Raw genomic sequence first — 15,431 nt, 5'->3', positions numbered from 1 at the left:
TGTGTTCTTAGCAAAACAACAGCCTTAATATTTTAGTGTTGCTACAATATAAGAGGATTTTCTAATTTTCTATACCTTCACTGAGAGATCTGGTGGCAGTGATCTGACTCTACTGTAGTGCTCCTTCCCCACTGTGGAGTGGACACTGTTTTAAAGCTTAATCCTCCAGAGAAGAAGTGAGAGATGATATGCAGAAGAGGCAGTAGAGAGTTCAACCTGTGTTCCATCTGACTGTGTAAGAAAAAAGACAAGTATAATCAAAGTAGAAAAGAACATCTAGCGCCGATAGACACTTTTCTAAAACTTGGTGATTTGAGTATCCTTCTCTGCTACCTCCACGTGCTAAGAAAGCCTGTTGATATCTAGGCACCATCTCTCCAAAAAGCATGAAGAAGGAGAAAGCATCTGAAAGACCTACTTGAGAAAGACACAATCAACCAGAAGAGACAAGTTAACAAGGAAGAAAAAAAATACTGTAGTCCAGGTTATTTGAAGAGTGTTTTGTTTTCCCTTCTACTATTGAAAGAAGTAGGAATTTCAAAGGAAAATCAGATGAGTTTTAGGAAAAAAAATGCCATGTGCTTTGCATATCTGAACATTGTAATTTCTCTACCTCTTGAAGTGGTTCATCAGTTTGTAACTAATTATTCACTTCTTTTAATTATACCACAACAATCAGATAGTAAAGGACTAAGAAGGCATCATTCGGGCTAGTCAAGCCCTGTAGCCATTTGCTTCTCTCAATTGTTGCCTGGGTCACAGGTCGGAACCAGTGACTCATAGGTCCAAGAAGGAAGGGAGCTGGAGAGCCTCAGGTTACCTATGAAGAAGGAAGCAGGGAAGTTGAGAGACAGGAGGAGAGTAAAGGAGACAGGAAGTACGATGTCGGGCAGAAAGAAGACTGGCGATTACATGACTGAGATCTAGATTATTTGGATATATTGATCGCCTCTCCAAGTTGGGTACTATCACTTTGGGGTATATAAGACCATATTGGGCCGGGTGTGGTGACTCACGCCTGTAATCCTAGCACTTTGGGAGGCCGAGGCGGGTGGATCATGAGGTCAGGAGATCGAGACCATCCTGGCTAACACGGTGAAACCCCGTCTCTACTAAAAATACAAAAACTTAGCCAGGCGAGGTGGCGGGCGCCTGTAGTCCCGGCTACTCGGGAGGCTGAGGCAGGAGAATGGCGTGAACCTGGGAGGCAGAGCTTGCTGTGAGCAGAGATCGCGCCACTGCACTCCAGCCTGGGTGACAGTGCGAAACTGTCTCAAAAAAAAAAAAAAAAAAAAAAAAAAAAAAAAGACCATATTAAATTTATTTCTATTTATTTTATTTAAAAGTTATTTACTACTTGATTTATTTTTCGTTCAGTCAAGTTTTGTAAAATAAACTTATATACTCTTTTCTTTCCCTCCTTATTGCCATCAAGCCTTTAAACCTTAAACTAATTACTATGTATCTGTTTAGGAGTTTTATTTGGCAATACTTACAAATATTAATATAAAGATCCTATCATTTCAAACCCTACTGTTAAATACGAAGAAAAATGCATTTGGCATTTTATGTAAAACGACCTTATTTCAAACAAAACATGCATGCAATAAAATGAAAAATGTAGCTAGTGATGCAAATCAGTGGTTGCCAGAAAGGAAGAAGACATGAGGTACTGACCCCAAATGGGTGGGAGAGAACTCTTGGGAGTGGTGGAAATGTTCTGTGTCTTTCTTTTATGATGATTACATGGCCACGTCCATTTGCCAAAACTCATTGAACTGGACACTTAAAATGAATACAGTTTGTCATATGAAAAGTCTACTTCAGTAAACTTGATTTAAAAAGAAAAAGAATGTTTTAAACATAGTAATTTTGCCATCTCATCAAGGAGGTATGGTTTCTTAGGTTTGAATTCCTGCTGGGGCCCTTACAAGTTGAGTGGGCAAGTGACAACCCTCTATGCCTCAGTTTCTTTATCACCTGGAATTAACAGTAATATCTATTCCCCAGTAGCTGTATTAAAGAAACATGACGATGTATGTAAAGCATATAGGGGGAGGGCCACGAGGACATAGCTTCATCTTATCTGTAGAGACAACTTAGAGGTAATAAGGAAACCTTTACTAATGGACCTTAATAATACAATCTCAATTATAAGAGATAGTTCAAATCTACATATATAATTATTCTTTTCTCTAATATAAAAGTATTCTTTCTTTTTTTTATTTCAGGAGAAAATATCATACTCAGTTTTTCTTACATAAACTTTGAAGGGAAAAAGTTTTTAATGTGCTGTTCACAAGGAGGATTGATACAGCATTCTAGTAATGGTCGTATAGTTTTCTTCCAAATCCCAAGTTCCAAAGTACACTGTACCAAAAATGAAAATGAACTGTATTAGATCCTCTTACAATAACTTCCTTTAAAAGTAAAAGATCTCAGTCTCTTCTTTGGTTCTATTACCAGTCTTGGAATGTTCTTCAGCTGAGTTCTTTTAAATCAGCTTAATTTATGGTTCAAGGTAACATAGTTACTTGCGTATGAAGTTAATTCATTTAAACAAACAGTCTAGCTCCTGATTCTGAGATTTACATTGTGTCCAAAGATGGTATAAAATACATTCACTCCCTCAGAATAAAATGATAAGAGTTATTGCTCTTGGCCTCTCTATAACTGTTCTTGTTAAAGAATGAGTTGGCTTTTTTAAATGATGACTAAAAAGCTCATCATCTTAAAGATAGGAAAGGAATGAGTTTACCACAAAATACTTAAATAAGATTTCACCAGAGGCTGACGAAAGTCAGGGAAAAATAAAATCTACATCTGACTTCCACTTGCTTATGAAATGAATTCAGGAGAAGGCCTAGAGCCTTGTACATTGTAGATACATACCTGGAAGGTTTGGGAGGAAAAAGATAAGTGAAATTAAGCTGAGTTTATTTATTTAAAAATGTGCTAAATATCTTCAATTTCCTGTTATTGAGCAATAGTGATCAGAGTTGGTGAAGAACCGGTATTTGCTGCATGGTAGTGAAATGTGACCTATAATTTTGAACACATTCAATTACTCATTTGTATTCCAGCATCCAGACTTCACTCAGCCCATTAATTTTAGTGAAATTTACAATATAGTAGACAAAAGTGCCTGTTCCAGAGTCAGGCAAATCTGGGCTTGAATAGTGGCTCTCCAATCCAGTAAACAAGTAGTGTGAGCTCCACACCTGCCTCTCCAACTTGAAAATAATGATAGTAGCCAGATCACAAGCTTTTGAGAGAATTAAATTTAGTAGCACATAGCAAAGGCCTATTTCTACTTCTTGCACATTGTAGGCTTGTCCAGCGACCCCTTCCTCCATTCCCACATAGAAATTCCTGTGGTGCAAGTGATTGTTGTATACTGGGTATACTACAATGAGCAAAATTTAAAATCTCACTTTCTGTTTCTTTGTACGCAAAGGAAATGGGGAATAATACAGGAGAATCATACCTTTTTAAAAATTTCCAACTTTTATTTTAAGTTCAGGGAAATCATACCTTTACACAAATGTATTTAATCCCTATTTTAACCTGCCCTACAATTTTTTGACCTTATATACACAATCATCTATGTCCCATATAATTCACGTTTTTTTTCCTCTAAGTGTTGCTTTTTTGAAGATGTAACCATATTTTTTTAGTCTTCCTTGATAGACGCCAACGTGGCTCAGTCTGCACTCTCGTAACAGGTTACTCTGGGAGCTTTTAGTCTCTCTGTTTATAATTCAGTTGAATTTTGCCATCCCCAGTTGTCTACTGAGCAACTTTATATGAAAAATAACTGCATGTGGATGTAGCATATTGAAAAATAAAATCATTATCCTTTCTCTTGTCATCCCTCCTTTCTTTGGGTTCTTCCGTCCATATTCCTCTTCCCCGTTGGCGATTCTCCCACATACTCAGGTGTTGTTGTTGTTTTCTTTTGTTTTTCAGAGTCTTGCTCTTGTCGCCCAGGCTGGAGTGCAGTGGTGCAATCGCGGCTCACTGCAGCCTCCGCCTCCTGGGTTCAAGCGATTCTCGTGCCTCAGCCTCCTGAGTAGCTGGGATTACAGGCACCCACCACCACTCCTGGCTAATTTTTGTACTTTCCGTAGAGACAGGGTTTTGCCATGTTGGCCAGGCTGATCTCAAACTCCTGACCTCAGGTGATCCTCCTGCCTTGGCCTCCCAAAGTATGGGGATTATAGGCATGAACCCCTGCTCCCAGCCTGTTTTTTAAATTAGACATCATTGAAGCATTCTTCGTGTCTCATTTTTCTTTCTTACCATACCTTACTGATCCAGTTCAATTCACTCTATGACCCAACATGAAACCTCTCAGCTGGTGTTATCATTTACACAGCCTTTCCAGACACAGGACAAGACGATTCTTGCCTCCACTCTTCCTTCATGCTGTTTACTCTATTCAGAATGTTCTCTGAACAAGCTATGATTTCAAGGTCCAGTTAAGGTTTGCATGTTTCCATGTTCAATGTTTTCATGAGATCTTATTTTGGGGCAGGCATTTAGACCTTGTGGCATCAGCTCTCTTATTTTCTAGTATGATGGTCTTACGTATATGTTTACCTTCCTTGAGAAGGTCGACAGTAGGCAAATAGGCTCTGTGTCAGATGTACTAGGCTCAATTCTTAGCTTCGTAACTTACCAGTTTTGTCTTCAATAAAATGGATTTTATGTAATACCGATAATTTGTTGATATAATAATAAAATAATATAACTTAAATTTTTTATTAGAAACTATCGCATATAGAACAGTTACTTTTATTATGCTTTTGCATTTGAATCTGATGTGGCCTCAATCAAAAAAAGTTACCAAGATTGTTCAAAAATTGCTTGTTTATTGACTAATTGGGCTGAAAATTTAAGAATGCATTATTGCTTCATGTGTGGAGGAAATAGGCAATGTTTCTCATGAAACATGTATCAAGATATTTAAGATCATGACTTTTTTTTTTTTTTTTTTCAAACATGGTCTCACTTTATAACCCAGGCTGGAGTTCAGTGGCATGATCATAGCTCACTGCAGCCCCCAACTATGAGGCTCAGGTAACCCTCCAGCCTTGGACCTCTGAGTAGCTATAACTACAGGCACATGCCACAATGGTTGGCTAATTATTTTTTATTTTTTATTTTTTTTGTAGAGATAGAGTCTTGCTATGTTGACTAGGATTGTCTCAAACTTTTGGGCACAAGCAAACCTCTTGCCTCAACCTGCCAAAGTGCTGGGGTTATGGGTGTGAGCCACCACACCTGGTCAAGATAATAAATTTTTGAAAAAGGTGGAAGTAGCTTAGAAAATGAATATCCTGAATACAATGCCTTGTATTTACCATTAAATGAAATTAAAAGTAAAACAAAAAATAGAATGAAACTATATCCTGGCACATAGTCTAGTCATACTAATTCATTTCTACAATTTTTCTTGTTTCCTTGCCTCCAGACTTTTCCTGCTTTATTTTCTTCAATGCCCAACTCAGAGATAAATCTTCCTAAAATGTCATTCTCACCATGTTGCTTTCCTGATCAAGAACCTACAAGCTCTGCATCAAGATCCCAATTCTCAGCTGGGCATGGTGGCTCATGCCTGTAATCCTAGCACTTTAAGAGGTCGAGATGGGTGCATAGCTTGAGCCCAGGGAGTTCGAGACCAGCCTGGGCAACATGGGAACATCCCGTCTCCACCAAAAAAAAAAAAAAAAAAAAAAGGAAAATTGGCCAGGCGTGGTGGTGCATGCCTGTAGTTCAGCTACTCGGAGGCTGAGGCAGAAGGATCACTTAGGTCCAGGAGGCTGAGGTTGCAATGAGCTGAAATTGCACCACTACACTCCAGCCCAAGCGATACAGTGAAAGACTCTAATCAAACAAACAAACAAAAAAAACCAAAAAATCCAAATTCTCTACTTGAAATTCATGGTTCTGGCAGAGACACAACAAAAAAAGAAAATTTCAGGCCAATATCCTTGATGAACATCAATGTGAAAATCCTCAATAAAATACTGGCAAACTGAATCCGGCAGCACATCAAAAAGCTTATCCACCATGACCAAGTCGGCTTTATACCTGGGATGCAAGGCTGGTTCAACATACGCAAATCAATAAACATAATCCATCAGATACACAGAACCAATGACCAAAAACACATGATTATCTCAATAGATGCAGAAAAGGCCTTTGACAAAATTCAACACCCCTTCATGCTAAAAACTCTCAATGATGTAGGTATCAATGGTACCTATCTCAAAATAATAAGAGCTATTTATGACAAATCCACAGGCAATATTATACTGAATGGGAAAAACTGGAAGCATTCCCTTTGAAAACTGGCACAAGACAAGGATGCCATCTCTCACCACTCCTATAGTATTGGAAGTTCTGGCCAGGGCAATCAGGCAAGAGAAAGAAATAAAGGGCATTCAAATAAGAAGAGAGGAAGTCAATTGTCTCTGTTTGCAGATGACATGATTGTATATTTAGAAAATCCCATCGTCTCAGCACAAAATCTCCTTAAGCTGATAAGCAACTTCAGTAAAGTCTCAGGATACAAAATCAATGTGCAAAAATCACAAGCATTCCTATACACCAATAACAGACAAACAGCCAAGTAATGAGTGAACTCCCATTCACAATTGCTACTAACAGAAGAAAATAAGGAATATAACTTACAAGGGATGTGACAGACCTCTTCAAGGAGAACTACAAACCTGTTCAAGGACATAAGGGAGGACAAAAACAAATGGAAAAACACTCCATGCTCGTGGATAGGAAGAATCAATATCTGGAAAATGGTCATACTGCCCAAAGTAATTTATAGATTCAATGCTATCCCCATCAAGCTACCATTAACTTTCTTCATAGAATTGGAAAAAAACTACTTTAAATTCATATGGAACCAAAAAAGAGCCCTCATAGCCAAGACAATCCTAAGCAAAAAGAACAAAGCTGGAGGCATCGTGCTACCTGACTTCAAACTATACTACAAGGCTACAGTAACCAAAACAGCATGGTACTGTTACCTAAACAGATATATAGACTAATAGAACAGAACAGAGACCTCAGAAATAATGTCACACATCTACAACCATCTGATCTTTGACAAACCTGAAACAAACAAGCAATGGGGAAAAGATTCCCTGTTTAATAAATGTTGTTGGGAAAACTGGCTAGCCATATAGAGAAAACTGAACTGGACCCCTTCCTTACACCTTATACAAAAATCAACTCAAGATGGATTAAAGACTTAAATGTAAGACCTAAAACCTTAAAAATCCTAGAAGAAAACCTGGGCAATACCATTCAGGACATAGGCATGGGCAAAAACTTCATATCTAAAACACCAAAAGCAATGGCAACAAAAACCAAAATTGACAAATGGGATCTAATTAAACTAAAGAGCTTCTGCACAGCAAAAGGAACTATCATCAGAGTGAACAGGCAGCCTACAGAATGGGAGAAAAATTTTGCAATCTATCCATCTCACAAAGGGCTAATATCCAGAATCTACAAATAATTTAAAGAAATTTACAAGAAAAAAACAAACAACCCTCTCAAAAAGTAGTCAAAGGATATGAACAGACACTTCTCAAAAGAAGACATTTATGCAGCCAACAAACATGTGAAAAAATGCTCATTATCACTGGTCATTAGAGAAATGCAAATCAAAACCACAATGAGATACCATCTCATGCCAGTTACAATGGCGATTATTAAAAAGCCAGGAAACAACAGATTCTGATGAGGATGTGTATAAATAGGAATGCTTTTACACTGTTGGTATGAGTGTAAATTAGTTCAGCCATTGTAGAAGACAGTGTGGCGATTCCTCAAGGATCTAGAACTAGAAATACCATTTGACCCAGCAATCCCATTACTGGATCTATACCCAAAGGATTATAAATCATTCTACTATAAAGACACATGCACTTGTATGTTTACTGCAGCACTATTCACAATAGCAAAGACTTGGAACGAACCCAAATGTCCATCAATAATAGACTGGATAAAGAAAATGTAGCACATATACACCATAGTATACTATGCAGCCATCAAAAAGGATAAGTTCATGTCCTTTGCAGAGACATGGATGAAGCTGGAAACCATCATTCTCAGCAAACTATCACAAAAACAGAAAACGTAACACCATATATTTTCAATCATAAGTGGGAGTTGAACAGTGAGAATACATGGACACGGTAAGGGGAACATCACACACTGGGGCCTGTCAGGGGGTTGGGGGACTAGGGGAGGAATAGCATTAGGAGAAATACCTAATGTAGGTGACAGGTTGATGGGTGCAGGAAACAACCATGGCACGTGTATACCTGTGTAAAATCAGCATGTTCTGCACGTATACTCCAGAACTTAAAGTATAATAATAATAAAAAAAAGAAATTCATGGTTGTTTGCCATCTGGTCCCAATTTATCTATTATTTTAGGAGACGTGACCAACGAAGTGTTTCTACTGAAGGTGTTCAAAATTTTATCACTCATGACATGAATCGTCAATGCCTCTAGGGCCATCTAAAGTAGTTTCTGTTTCATGAAAACTTCCTTAACTATTAGAACTGGTATTATTAGTATAGGAATCCAATATCAAATCAAAATACATTCATTGTTAATTAGAAAATGTCAGGCTTTATGGTGGAAGCTTTGAGGAGTAGAAAGATGAATTAGATACAGACTTTGCTTCCAGTCTATTACGAAGTTTATTGGGGCTCATAGAAAGTGCTGTCAAATGGAGAAGAGAAAAGAGTAATGCATGTTTTGTGTGTGTGTGTGTTCATTTCTACAATTATTGGGATCAGAGAAGTGTTTGGGGGTATGAAGTGACATCTAAATTACCCTTGGAAAAAGAGTAAACTTATTCTATAAGCACAGTAGACATAGCATCTAAGAACCCACAATACCTTTAGGAACCCACAAAAATGTTTTAATTTTAATTTATTGCAAATTCAGAAAAATAATAATGCATTTCTATATGTAATGTATTCATTTAACAAATATTAAGCACCTACTATATCTTAGATATCGTACTAGGTATTGAGGATGCAGATGTAAAGAGGGAATCCTTGTCATTATGGAGATGACCTTCTAATAGGTTCAGAAGACAATGGACACACAAACTATCAAATAAATAATAATTTTCCAATGTAGTAAATGCTTTGAAGGCAGTAAAGGTAGGCAACACATAGAATAAATGTAGAGTGCTGTTGTAACTGAGGTGGTCAGCACTCCAAGCGGGAGGAACATAGTAGAGGAAAAGCAAGTTCCCAAGAGCTCGCATGTTGACAAATCAGATATGGGGTTGGTATGCCTGGAGTGAGTGAATAAGGGAACGGCTGTATGGAATTAGGATGGGGAAGAAGTTTACATTTTTACATGTGATTGTGTAACATCTTGTGTCTCTACCTTTGTTAACTTGTCTTCTTTTAAATTTATTTTAAATTTATACTAACTTGTTTTTAAAATTTATCTTTTCAAAGTATTTTGAAAATTTTCTGGAACAGGGTGGTGTGCTTAAAATTCTCTTATATCCTGCCCAATATCTAGCAGTACATTGAGATTATGAAAGACATTCAATAAACAGTTCTGATTGGTCTGGGTAACAGAAAATATATTCAGATATCAAATAAAATTCCATTGAAAGGAACCAAGAATTCAGTTTGGTCTTAGATAAAATAATTTGTCATTTAGTTTATACAGTCCTATAAACATCCAAAGTAAAATAAGAGGTATCACATGGCTACTTTAAATAGTGTTGGCCCTTTTTTATTTTTATAAATTTGTTAGCACTATTCCAAGAGCACATTATGATCTATGACTCAATTTGGAATTTTATTCATTGTCATGGTAAACCAAGAAAAATGTTATCTAGCAGTAATACTCAGATATTATTTTTGGAAGCTCCAGTGAATATGTATATATTTTCCTCCAATATCTCCAAATCAAGTCTAAGAAATTAAAGAAGTATAAATATTTAATTTAAAAGGAATGTTTTATTAATTAATATAAGCTTTGAATGCTTCCAGAAGTTGTGTTCAGACCAAGCATCAATCTGCGTTTATCAAAGAGTTAGCAAAATGACACAGTATAATGTAAGTGTAAAATAAGGAGGCAGCACATCTGATACATTTTAATGTATTCTGTAATGCTTATAATATCTGCAGATAAAACAATTCACTAAGGAACATAGCTGTTATGATTGGAATGTTTGTTGTTTGTTCCCTCTGAAACTTACGTTGAAACATTTTTGTGGCAGTATTGAGATGTGGGGCCTTTAAGAGGTGATCCACTCATGAATTACTGGAATAACAAGTTATCATAGGTGTGAGACTGGTGGCTTCATAAAAAGAAGAAAGACCTGAGCTGGTATGTTTAGCCCCCTTATCTTGTGATGCCCTGAGCTACCTCTGGGCTCTACAGAGAGTTCCCACCAGCAAGAAGGACCTCACCGAATGCAGCCTCTCAACCTTGGACTTCTCAGCCTCCATAACTGTAAGAAATAAATTCCTCTTTATTACCTAGTTTCAGATGTTCTGCTCTAAGCAGCAGAAAAGAAAATAAGACAATAGCACTATTTATACTTGTCACAATTACTGGACTTAATTGCAGCTATCTTTTGGGGGAGGTATTGGAATTTTACATTTTATTTTAATTTTTGTTAATAGAATTAATCTGATTCCATTTATAAGTGAAAGATTGATTATGGGGAACTTACATCTCTGATAGGCTTTACTCTTGATAGTGATGAATAAATCTTAATATTATTGCATTTGGGTAACACTTAATCTTCAAAGGACTAGACAAACAGGAATTAATCCATCAATTAGTCTTTCCTCCAATTAAAACTGATACCCCCTGTTTCCAAGGACAGCAAAGTCCGTTAAGAAGACTTAATCTTTTGATTTTATGTAAATTTTGTCACTTTCCAAAGAAACATTAAGATTATAATCTTTATATAAGAATGAAGATTTTAAAGTGCAAATAGATTTATGACTCTTGAGGGTGGAGTGATTTATTATTAATTGCTTTCCTTTTATTCTTAACTATACTTTAAAGAATTACTCCGGCACTAAAATCCAAAGAATGTTTATATTAGATCTTCCTTTATAATTAAGTTTTGTAGACCTAATTTGGGAATTTCATTATGTAAATTTTTATATCACATTCAATTTAGCTCAGCATTTTAAAATACAATCTCACAGGTAGAATATCTAGGAGAACTAATATGTGTAAGAGGGAATTCTGTATGGAGAACCACTTACCTAATTTTTGCCTACTTGGGGCTTCTGTATGTCCAGGAATTTATATTAGAATACACATTTACACATAATCTGTTAGTATGTATACCTAGGTATTTCATGGAGGGCTCAAGATTTTTAAAGACGAAATATGGTTGGCTTAGAATCACTACACCACATATTTTAGGCAGAAAGTATAAAACATAAGATTTATTTTAAATACGTTATTTTAAACATATTTAAATATTTTAAACATATTCTATATGTTAGGGTCTTATATTAATTTCTAATTTCTTGACACTGAGAATTAAGGGCTGGCCTGGGGACGATCTAAACTAGTATTGATAATATAATAATACTAGCAGAGTGAGCGGTTCTACTTTAGGTCTTTCAATTTCTCGTTGTAATACTTACTCTTATCTTGTTATCACTGAGTGCTGCTGAATTATTCTGTACCTGTCTCTTAATTTTTAAAAAATGCTCTTATTTTGAAAAAAATCTCAATGTTATAAAAATTGCAAGAATAATTTAAATAACACTTTCCTGAGCCATGTGAGAGTGAACGACCATCGTAATGCCTCATCATCCCTGAATACTTCAGCATAGATCAAAGACTTTCTATTACATAACCACATTTAGGAAACTGATATTAATACATTACTACCATTTAAGCCCTAGATTCCATTCATGTTTTTCCAGTAGTTTCAATATGGTATTTTATTTCAATATGGTATTTTATTTCAATATGGTACTTTATAAGAAAAGAACCAGTCCAGAATTATGTACAACATTTAGTGGTCATCTTATTTTGAACTCCTTCATGCTGGAACAGTTCTTAAGTCTTTGCTTGACTTCAGAACCAAGACATTCTTAAAGATATTATAGGACGGTCATTTGGTAGGATGTTTCTCCACTGGGTTTATCACGTTTCCTCAAGGTTAGAAGATTAAAGTTACGCAAGGTGGGCATGAGTATCACAAAATGACTCTGAATGCTTTCATCCCATCAGGTGACACATAAGTTTGATTTATTCCATTACTGGTGAAGTTAACTTTGATTACCTGATTTAGGTGGTATCTTCCAGTCTTCTCACCATACTTTCTTTCTTTTTATAATTAATAAATATTTTCTGTCCGGGGGTATTTTGAGGCTATGCAAATATTCAATTTCTCATCAAAATTAATGGATTCTCATTTTATCTAATGGGTCACAGTCCAATATTCTCATTATTTACTTTGATGTTAAAATTTCCCCAGATTTGGTCAGTAGGTTTCCTTTCAAGGTAACTTCTGTAGTGTCCCTTTGACATTTCTCCATGATTTTCTAAGAATTTATTTCTTTCTGACAAGATATTCTAGGCTCATCTTACAACTTCCCTTTCCCCAACCCTAAATGAATCATTCCTCCAAGGAGTTCTGCTTCCTTTGAGTGGACCGTGCTATTTAGAAATCAGAATCTGAGTGTGAGGTGTGCTCATTACTATTGGAGATTAATGATCCCAAGCTCTCTGTGGAGGGAGGTAGGGAATACACACACACACACACACACACACACACACACACATGCAAACACACACACCCCCCACACACTTACATCTATATGGAGCATCTATCTATCTATCTATCTATCTATCTATCTATCTATCTATCTATCATCTATCTAATTAATAGTTCACAATAATGCCATTGTTTATGAAATCCAGCTCCACAGAGTTCATTCTTGCTTTTCCTTTTTTCTTATCTGTAACCCTTTTGTCTGACATTTGAGAAACTAGGTTCTTATTATGCTTAATATATTTTTTTGATCATTGCTTCTTGTGTATCCAACTTCCTAGTGCTACCACTGTCACACCAAACTTACATGTTTACCTCATGCTGGCCTCTGATACACTGCACAGGGATGTTGCTGTCACTGACACTTTCCTCATGAAGATACTCTGCCCATCCCATTCAGGTTCCAACATCTCTCATCAGGCTGCCACCCCATCCCTGGGCAGATGCTCCCCTTAATATTCTTATGTATTTTTTACATAATCTTATTCAATATCAACCTAGTTGTAATATCTTGGAGTGTTGTCTTATCATATACCCCACATTTCCTATTTTTTAAAAATAGTAATTTCAAAAAAGATAAAAGTGATGAACATTTTGTGCATTTCTATATGCCGAATTTATCTATGTCCTTATTTTTTCTATTTTAATTTTAAATAACTTGCTATTCTCTCTGCCTAAAACACTTTAGCCAGAAGTTTCCATAGCTACCTCCTTCCCATAATTCAAGTTTGTGTTACTAAAATGTCACCACTTCAGAGAGGACTTTTTAGCCACACAAAATATCACCTCCCTTTCTGTCACTTTCTTCCCTTGTTTTTCTAACACCTGTCAAAATAAATTATATTGTTTAATTACTTATTTGCTTATCGTTTCTCATCCCCAATGTATATACTCTGTAAGAACGTAGGCTTTATATATTTTATTCATTGAGAAGTTTCCAATATCTTGAGTTGTGTTTAGCACAAGATATGTAGTCAGTAAACATTTTTAAAATATACTCAATAAGTGTTTGTCGAATGATTAAAATGTGTTAAGACACTGAAAATTTTTAAAAAGAAAATAGCCGTATTTAATATATATTACATAGGAAAAATATGAATTACCATAATTTAGGAGTATTTCAGTAGTTGAGAATGGGTCAAGAAGTTGAGCATATAGTAACTACAAATAATATGAAACTGGAATTTTAGATACTAGCTACATAGTTTATGAGATCTGCTAATATTATAAAAAAGTAATAATTATATATAACAAATTTTAAATAATATCCATGTATTTTTATAAATATTAGCTATTATATGCAATAGTTAAGGAATAGAAATAGTAACTACTACTTGAAGCTTCTTTCAAATATTTTATTATTTCTTTATCTCAAATTTTACAATTTTTAAATTGAAATTGGTAAGGACACATAATTTGAAATGTAAGCCAGATCAATTTTGGCGCAAGTGACAGAAACCCCATTTCAAATAGCTTATGTGAAAATAGATTTTATTTACTTATGTATCTACAAAGTCTAGGATGGACTTCATGCGTCACTAGATCTAGAAGCTTATGAAATCTTAAGGTCCCTATAGCTTTAAAATCTTTTTCTATTTATCTCTTCTTACTTTTCTCTTGAAGAATTTATTTATGGCAAATGTTTTCTGTATGGTTTCTAAGGACTTCATTTCTTGACACAAGTAGCAAAGTCACAATGGAAAGGGCATGCATGCAAAGGTAAGAAGGAGTTAATGCAGATTACCCACCACAGCCTAGAGGTCACCCAGTGTAATGCTGGGCTTACATCAACCTCATCATTAGCTTTCTTGGAGCAAAGGGGAACCTTTTACCTAAGAGTTCTTGCAAAAATATTTGTGAAGACTCTAAATTTTGTTTTGTTTTTTTGTTTTTTTTTCCACATTCCTACCTCTAAATTGATTATTGTAGCCATGGAAATGGTCACTCTTTTGAAAGGCTCTAGGTTATGTTTCAACCCTAGAACTGTAGGGTGGGTCAGCTGCACATAAACCATAGGAACTAAGAACAAGGAGAGAACAAACTCCAAGAGATGCTGCCAGAAAATAATAAATATATGCAATAGCAATAGAACTGAGAAGTTCCTATAAGTTGAGAGAGAAACTCATTTTTTTTGGGCATTTCTTGTATTTGTCCCTTATACTTTCTAATAAAGAAATATCATGAATGGGATCACTTCATAGTTTACCTTGAACCAAATTTAAGTCCTAGGTATGATTCAAGTAAAAGGAAAATATTCCTACTCTGACTGAAGTAAGATATTTTGGAAAATGCTTCAAATTTAGACTCTACTTTGTGTGTGTACATGTATATATGTTCATTATTTTGACCAAATAATAAACAAAATCAACCTTCTTTGCTATTTTTCTCATTCAGCTGTTATGTATTATACTGTGTCTGTGATAAGGGGCAAGATGAATTAAAAGTTAAGGACAATTATTTGTATTTTGTATTTTATTTGAAAATCCCATAAAAAAGCTGAAAATTTGATGACTTGTAAAACACTAGAAGAAAAGGAAGTTCAAAAAGGTTTTATATTCTTGGGACTGGAGACAGATTTTGTTAGCATGGAAGGCAATATTCTTA

General features: G+C 35.5%; 1 long non-coding RNA gene across 1 annotated transcript in view; it reads left to right on the top strand.

Annotated features, from left to right (window-relative positions):
• Positions 1-8,235, top strand: part of LOC105499025 (uncharacterized) — a 98,991-nt gene extending 90,756 nt beyond the window's left edge. The window contains exon 4 of the long non-coding RNA XR_011619807.1: positions 5,477-8,235. This is a non-coding gene — a long non-coding RNA (uncharacterized lncRNA). The remainder of the gene's footprint in view (positions 1-5,476) is intronic.
• Positions 8,236-15,431: the final 7,196 nt, after the last annotated feature.

Source organism: Macaca nemestrina, chromosome 2 (genome assembly GCF_043159975.1).
Source record: "Macaca nemestrina isolate mMacNem1 chromosome 2, mMacNem.hap1, whole genome shotgun sequence".
Taxonomy (NCBI): Eukaryota; Metazoa; Chordata; class Mammalia; order Primates; family Cercopithecidae; genus Macaca; species Macaca nemestrina.
Note: the sequence above shows the minus strand (reverse complement) of the source record. Positions and strands in the feature narration are given on the sequence as shown.